Source organism: Macaca nemestrina, chromosome 10 (genome assembly GCF_043159975.1).
Source record: "Macaca nemestrina isolate mMacNem1 chromosome 10, mMacNem.hap1, whole genome shotgun sequence".
In the NCBI taxonomy this organism is placed as follows: domain Eukaryota; kingdom Metazoa; phylum Chordata; class Mammalia; order Primates; family Cercopithecidae; genus Macaca; species Macaca nemestrina.
In genome coordinates, this window is record NC_092134.1 from 18,501,669 (window position 1) to 18,508,470 (window position 6,802).

The following is a 6,802-nucleotide window of genomic DNA, read 5'->3' on the forward strand; positions in this document are numbered from 1 at the left end:
GCTCTATAGGCCTCGGCTGGGAAAATCCAGCGCGCCCCTAGGCGCACGGGGAAGCGTCCACCAGAACCGCCTCTGGCTCCCCGGGTCAAAGTCCCCATCCTCAGTCTCCTTGTACAATTCATTAACTTTGCAGACACCCGTTTGATTCGCCGGATCATTCCCGGACGCTTTAGAGAAAAGCCTGGGCATTAACCTCAGGGCTCGTGCGCACTGCCCGACGTCAACCACAAGTGCAGGATTCTCGGAAAAGATCAACCGCTCCAGCTCCCGAATCCCGGCAGACCCTTGCCCGGGGAGAGATTCTCATTCTCTCTCTCTCTCTCATTCTCTCTCTCTCTCTCTCTCTCTCTCTCTCTCTCTCCTCTCTCCTCTCTCTCTCTCTCTCTCTCTCTCTCTCTCCCCCTCTCCCCCCCCCCCCTCTCTCTCTCTCTCCTCTCTCTCTCTCTCTCCTCTCTCTCTCTCTCTTTCGCTTCATGGACCTGAGAAAGAAATTTATTTTCTATAAACCACTGAACTGGGGCAGTGCCGGAAATTCTCCTCACTCTGCAGCTTCCAAGGTGCTTCCAACCCCATTGGCGCCGCAAGGATCCCACAAGATCGGGAAAACGAGGCTTGGGAAGGGTCGGGTGCCCCCCAAGGCAGGCTGCTTGGAAGAAACGGAGCCGGCCTGAACCCCGCGTTTGCAGGTTTCAAATAGCGGCGCGTTTTAAGAGGCCTTTCTGACCTCTCAGAATTACTAGTTCGAGCCCCCTGGTCCATCCTGCTCGGAAATTCGGCCTCTGATCGAGGAAGCCCTGTGGGGAAGAGCGCTGGTTATTTATTCCCTTGTCTTCCTCCTCACCGTCACTACTGCACTCTCTTTCCCCTTCTCCCCGTCTGAGTTTGCTACCATTTCTTGGTCAAAGCCCCACAGCATAGATGAAGGGAGATGAAAACTCACAATTTCTCACTCCAGAGCCTGCGCCTGCATTCACTGCATCAGGGTTCTCGAACCTTAAGGAGCTCACAATCACCTGCGGGCTTTGTTAAAACCGGAATTCTGCGTCCCGCCCCCGGACACCTCATTCAATTGGTCTCAGCTGGGCCTGAGAATGCGCGTTTCTAACCGGTTCTCGGGGTACGTTTTGGGAAGGACTGCTCTATGTGTTGCGTTGAAGCCCTCTAGGTTCCTTTGTTCATACAAAAACCCTCTTTAGAGGAAAGGACGTCGTTCTTCTCTGTGTCCCCAGCGTTTACACAAGGCTTGCACACCAGTGCCTAATAAATATTTGGGCTTAATCATGAACGCTTAGAGCTGTCACGGTGGTTTACGGATGTTTAGCGTGTGCCTGGCATTTTTCTGGGCACATGAGGAGTATCTGTTTAATGCTAGTGACAATGGCGGGAGTTAAGACCCTTATTTTGACATGGATGGCTCAGAATGGGGATGCCAGGAACCGGGAGAGGAGACTCGGGCAAATCATGCCTGTATCCAGATGCATGGAAGCCAAGGTCTGCCCAAGGGACAGCTGAGTCCCGCTCCACCAACCTGCGACAAACCGGCTTAAAGGCACTGTTCAGGAAGACTCAGCTCTCCTGGCTGGTAATGGCTGGGAAAGGGTGGAATCACCTTCACAGAAGACCTACACCTCCAGAGTCCCTGTGCCATGGAATATGTGCCCCTCATGCCCTTAAACGTCCACCTTGCAGTGCTTTTCCTTGCCGGTCCTTGGCGGGCAAACGGAGAGACCCAGCACCAAGCTTTCTATGCGGGAATCACCCCTCAACCTTTCTGAAGGATCCAGAACCTCTCTCCAGGGCTGGGAGGCCTCGGATTCTGGAGAATTCCACAACTTAGAGTCAAGAGGGATGGCCTATCCAAACAGTGGAGGTGATGTGGAGGATCTTGGCATTCCATGCACAATCCTAGCCTCACCTGGGAGAACTGCCACTCAGGTGATGGTCTTGGGCCTGGTGCTCCAGGAGAAGGGAAGAGGGTGCCCCTGGAGAGACTGGTGCTCCCATTTTACACCCTCCAGAGAAGTCTGGGACCACGCTCCTGTGTTCCAACTCCACTGAGTCCTGCATGCAGCTTGGTGTTCCCTGGCCACATCATAAAAAGATTTACAAGACTATGTTAAACTGGCAGTAAAAACAATTAACTTTAATGGCACCTTGGGTGGGTGGCTGGGTGGGTCGGAAGGAGGGAAGGAGGGCGGGTGCTTCCTCCTCTTTGGACTGGGAATCCAGGTGAGGGAGGGGACCCGCTTTCAGGTCCCTTTTGGGTTTCTTCTATTTGCTCCTCCAGGGATCCCCCACGGGGCTCTGGAGTTCAGAGGTTCAAGGTTAAAGTGAAAAGAAGGCTGAGCATAGAGACTAAAGGAGATTTCAAGTCCCACTTGACAGTTCCTGGCTAAGTGATCCTAAACAAGCCTCTTAACCTCTCTGAGACTCAGTTTGCTCATCTATGCAATGGGAATTTGTAAAAATAAAAATAAAATAAAAAAGCCTCCTCTGTCAGGGTTGTGAAGATTGCAAGTGACAGCAATTTGGAAGTACCTCCCACCATGCCTGGCATGTGTGTCTGTGTGTTTGTGTGTATGGATATACATAAAGCATTTTGTGTGTGTGTGTGTGTGTGTGTATAAGCATTTATTAAGATTGTGTGTGTCTGTGTGTGTATGTTTAATAAATGTTAGTTTCTGGAGTGCTCAGGCTTTCCAGGTGTAAAATGAGGTGAAAAGACCAGGCTTTTGCAAAGGTCAGAGCCACCTTTCAGAACCCTGACTTAGCCAGCACCACTTCAATGTTGGTTTCCTGCTAAAATTGACCTGCTTGTCCGGCCAGTGACCCCGGAAGTGACCCCATGCTTGGGTAGACAGCAGCCCCAAGCTTTGAAAGTGACCTGGATTTCTGGAGCGCTGGCAAGGAAATGAGAGTGGCTGGGGGTAGGGGCCTGCCTCCCGGGTCTCCTGGTCCAGTCCCGGAAAGCCCTAATTCTGCAGGTCTCCCTGGCCTGGAGACAATTAACCATCAATTGCAGAGAGACCTCTGTCTGTCTGTGTCTGTGTGTGGCCCTCTCAGCCAGCCAGGACCAGGGAGGGCTCCCCCACCAACCCTAGGACTGCCCATGTAAGGGCACTTGCCCATTGGTCTGCTGTTCTGCTTTGGGCAATGGGTGGGGACACAGAAGAGGGAAGAAGTCATCATTTCCCCATCCTCCTCTCCCAGAGGCCAGTTCTGTATGCTGCAGAAGAGGTCGACCCTGCCTTAACCTGCACCTCTCCCTAGAACTCAGTCAGGCCCCATCCATGAGGCCCCTGGCTCTGCCCCTCTCTGGTCCAACCACCTAGGAGCCCATGGCTAGATGCACTTAAGCCTGGAATGAAGCTGCTGTCATCAGACTCGAAGAATCCATTAAACACCAGATCCTGCATCCTGCCTTCTTCCTCCATGGGTTCCCAGCAGCAACTCAGTACCAATTCCATTCATTCTGTACCTCTCTCCCCTGGCAGATACTTTCCCCTGTTTATTTCAGTTCAAAATTAAACAAATTTTAAAAGTTGAGATAATGATGGGAGGTAAGGTGAACAGGATAAAAATGTTGGGAAGCCAGGCACGGTGGCTCACGCCTGTAATCCCAGCACTTTGGGAGGCCGAGGCGGGGGGATCACGAGGTCAGGAGTTCAAGACCATCCTGGCTAACACAGTGAAACCCCGTCTCTACTAAAAATACAAAAAAGTAGCTGGGCGTGGTGGTGGGCACCTGTAATCCCAGCTACTCAGGAGGCTGAGGCAGAGAATTGCTTGAACCCGGGAGGCGGAGGTTGCAGTGAGCCAAGATCACACCACTGTACTCCAGCCTGGGCGACACAGCAAGACTCCATCTCAAAAAAAAAAAAAAAAAAAAAGTTGGGAAAAGCCCAGTAATATGAACTTGGGTATAAATCCTGGTTCTGCCACTTAACCTCCTGGGACCTTGGACTTACCACGTAGGCTTTCTGAGCTTAGCCAATACATCTATCTGTAAGAGGTCTCTGTCAGGGCCAGCCCTATGCTCAGCCACATCGGAGTCCCTTTCTGCTCAAAGGGGTGTGTGTGTGTTTTTTCGCTCTCTCTTTTTCCTATATCCCATGAGAGAAGTGTAGCACAGTGCTTTCAAGCAAGGGCACTGCAGACAGACTGCCTTGGTTTGAGTCTGATTCTGCCTCTTACTAGCCAAGCCACTTTGGACAGGTTACTTCTCTCTTTCCTCTTCTTTTTAAAAAATTATTATTATTACTATTCTGAGACAGAGTCTCACTCTGCCACCCAGGCTGGAATGCAATGGCGTGATCTCAGCTCAATGCAACCTCCACCTCCTGGGTTCAAGTGATTCTCCTACCTTAGCCTCCTGAGTAGCTGGGACTACAGGTGTGTGCCACCATGCCCAGCTAATTTTTGTATTTTTTAGTAGAGACAGGGTTTCGCCATGTTGCCCAAGCTGGTCTCAAACTCCTGACCGCAGGTGATCCACCTGCCTCAGCCTCCCAAAGTGCTGGGATTACAGGTGTGAGCCACTGTGCCCGGCTCTTGATGACTTTTTGTACCACCGAATTAACTAGTTTTCCTTACTTCTCGAGCTCTAGTTATGAAAAAAAAAAAACAATTTTTTTTTTTTTTAAGCCGAGGCTGGAGTGCAGTAGCGCCACCTTGGCTCACTGCAACCTCTGCCTCCCACCTTCAAGTGATTCTCCTACCTCAGCTTCCCAAGTAGCAAGGATTACAGGCTCATGCCACCACAGCCGGCTACATTTGTTTTTCTTCTTTGAGACAAGGTCTCACTCTGTCGCCCAGGGTAGAGTGCAGTGGCACAATCTCAACTCACTGAAACCTCCATCTCCCGGCTTCAATCAAGTCTCCTGCCTCAGCCTCCTGAGTAGCTGGGACTATAGGCACACGCCACCATGCCTGGCTAATTTTTGTATTTTTAGTAGAGACGGAGTTTTGCTATGCTGGCCAGGCTGGTCTCGAACTCCTGGCCTCAAGTGATCCACCTGCCTCAGCCTCCCAAAGTGCTGGGATTACAATAAAAAGTCTTTATTATTTAAGGCCAAAGTTGGGATTTTCCTTGCAGAAAATATATATATATGTAACTAATATACCTTTTTTACCGAGTGACCTTGATTGGAAACCCACGGTGTGGCCTCTTCACTAAGCATCCTCTGGCAGGGTTGGGGAGTGGGGCACTTTTCTCCAGACGCGCTTTTGCTCTCTGTCTCCACTGGATTCTCTGGTCAGATTTTAGGCCTGCATTCTACTCTAGCAGGAGATGCTGCCTGACTCTAAGGCCAGGTCAGAAAAGACCATTCAGCTTCCACTTGGTTCTCACAGAACACACGTTCTCTGGTGCTCAATCTCAAGAACTTCTTTCTTAGAATTTGGTCACCATGACATGAAGAATCCCAAGATGCAAGAAGAGGCCATGTGGAGGTCCTCCAATCAACTGTCCCAGCTGAGCCCCGCCTTTGAGTCATCCAGCCCCAGTTCCAGACATATGAGTAAAAGAGGCTTCAGATGGCTCAGGCTCTCAGCTATTCAAAACATGCCCAGTCATTCAAGTCTTCCCACCTGAGGCCCAGACATCGCAGAGCAGCAAGAAGCTATTCCCACTGTTTCATTCCTAGATGCCTGACCCTCAGAATTTGTGAGCATCATAAAACAGTTGTTCCTAGGCCACTAAGTTGGGGCTGGTTTGTTACAGTGCAGTAGATACCTGGTACAATGACATGCATCCATCTGAGCCTCAATTTTCCCATCTGCAAAATGTGGATATGAGGGTCTTCCAGAGGAGATCCGGGAAGTGAGTGGGCCCATATAAACAGCAGATGACCCGCAGCCTAAGGCCCACTGGATTCGAGAGATTATAATACAATATGCCACCCAAATAAAGTGAGGAGCACAGACTAGGCACCCTGAGATTCTCAACACCCAAATTTCCTCCTCCCTCCAGCCACTCCCAGAGAAATTCAGACCAACACTTCATCCAGATCTTATGTCCAAAACGAATTCCCACACCCCACACCCCGCCACCACCAACTCTCCTTTCCATTCCAATCAGAGAATTAATTTCCAGAAAGCAAGACTGCCAACAGCAGAAATAAATCACAACAGAGCAGGAGATGAACATTATCTAAAGTGAAACAATTTAGCAAAAATCTCTCCCCCTCCCTCACCCCGCTCCAAACCAATAACAATTCAATTATCTGGCCGTCACTCTAAATGAGGGGGCAGCCACGTGGCATCCCTGGCGTGGGAAGGGGAACACTTTGGAAAAGGAGATGAAAACCAGCCAGGGGAACACACTGATTAGACAAGCAGGAGGCAAAGCAGGGAGGTGCCCAGCCCTGGGATCAGGGAAAGGAACAACAGCCAGCACCCTCATGTTCACTGGCCTAACACTTTGTTAGACATGATGCTATTACATCCATTACTGTGCTTGACCTTCTGAGAAGGCCTGAGATGTTGACTGAGATAATGTAATCCATCCCTATTCAAAAGACACAGGAAGTGGTGTTCAGAAAAACATTTTTAAAATTTCATTTGAGACGGACTCTCTGTCTCCCAGGCCAGAGTGCAGTGGCACAATCTCGGCTCACTGCAACCTCCACCTCCCAGATTCAAGTGATTCTCCTGCCTCCACCTCCCAAATAGCTGGGATTACAGGCATGCACCACCATGCAAGGCTAATTTTGTATTTTTAGTACAGGTGGGGTTTCACCATGTTGGCCAGACTGGTCTCAAACTGATCACCTCAAGTGATCTGTCCACCCCAGCCTCCCAA

At 50.3% G+C, this 6,802-nt stretch overlaps 1 long non-coding RNA gene across 13 annotated transcripts in view; it reads right to left on the reverse strand.

The window, feature by feature from the left end:
• LOC105495369 (uncharacterized) overlaps positions 1-2,649 on the reverse strand; it is a 252,278-nt gene extending 249,629 nt beyond the window's left edge. For 12 of the 13 annotated variants that reach the window (XR_011608815.1, XR_011608814.1, XR_011608806.1 and 9 more), the window contains exon 1: positions 842-946. This is a non-coding gene — a long non-coding RNA (uncharacterized lncRNA). Of the gene's footprint in view, positions 1-841 lie in introns of all 13 variants that reach the window. The other variant, XR_011608812.1, reaches the window with a different exon arrangement.
• Between the last annotated feature and the right edge of the window lie 4,153 nt (positions 2,650-6,802).